The 996-nt window shown below is 43.3% G+C and overlaps 1 non-coding gene across 1 annotated transcript; it reads right to left on the minus strand.

Moving 5' to 3' along the window:
• Positions 1–385: 385 nt before the first annotated feature.
• Positions 386–492, minus strand: LOC120262601. Its single transcript, XR_005536866.1, has one exon. It is a non-coding gene; the product is annotated as a small nucleolar RNA R71 (small nucleolar RNA).
• Between the last annotated feature and the right edge of the window lie 504 nt (positions 493–996).

Here is a 996-nt window from a genome sequence, read left to right on the forward strand (position 1 = left end):
ATTTGACAACATGACAGAATAGAATGAACAACAGAGAACACTTTTTTATTACGCCAGACCGTTAGTATTGGGGACACAATCTAGCATTGTGTGACCCCCCATTTACAGCTCTAGATTTTGAGCTCAAGCTAGCATTGATCCAAATGATACAGCAGTCTGCACAGTTCAATGGTTTGGCCGATGAGGGCCGAAATAATCATATTGAAAACTTCTTGAAAGTTTGTGACATGCTGAAGATCAACGGTGTTACGGATGATGCTATAAGATTGAGGGCTTTCCCATTCTCTCTAAAAGAAATAGCAAAGCAGTGGCTACATTCTTTACCACATGGAATGAAATGGTCGAAGCCTTTCTTGCAAGGTACTTTCTTCCGGGGAAATCGGTAAAGCTTCGTAATGAGATATCGTTGTTTGTTCAAATGGAGCTTGCGTCCTTGTTTGAGACATGGGAGTGATTCAAGGACCTATCGTGGAAGTGTCCACAACACGGATTCCCCTAGTGGATGATCATTTAGACTTTTTACAACGGGTTGAATCCATGTACAAGACAGCTTCTAGAGGCCGTCATAAGAAGTACAATGGGGAACAAGACCCCTGAAGAAGCCTGACAGTTGGTAGAGGAAATGGCCATGAATAGCCACTAATGGAATGCAAGGGAAAAAAAGAAAGTGGCCGGACTTCATGAAATTGATGCGGTTACATCCTTAGCAGCCCAAGTAGAGGCTTTGAGTAACACCGAGACTAACCCGAGAGAACATGTGAAGGCGATCACTTTGAGAAGTGGTCGTGAGGTTGAGGGATATTCTTCTGAGTGAGAAGACCAATGTTGAAGCACCTAAGGTCATGGAGGTTGAGGAGAGAGCTAACAAAGAGAAGAAGGTGGCACCCCCACCTTACAAGCCAAGAATCCCGTATCCTTCAAGATTGAAGAACGACCAAAATGATGAGCAATACAAGAAGTTCTTAGGTCTATTCAAGCAATTGCACATCAACATTC

The sequence above is a fragment of the Dioscorea cayenensis genome, chromosome 5, assembly GCF_009730915.1.
Source record: "Dioscorea cayenensis subsp. rotundata cultivar TDr96_F1 chromosome 5, TDr96_F1_v2_PseudoChromosome.rev07_lg8_w22 25.fasta, whole genome shotgun sequence".
NCBI lineage: Eukaryota > Viridiplantae > Streptophyta > Magnoliopsida > Dioscoreales > Dioscoreaceae > Dioscorea > Dioscorea cayenensis.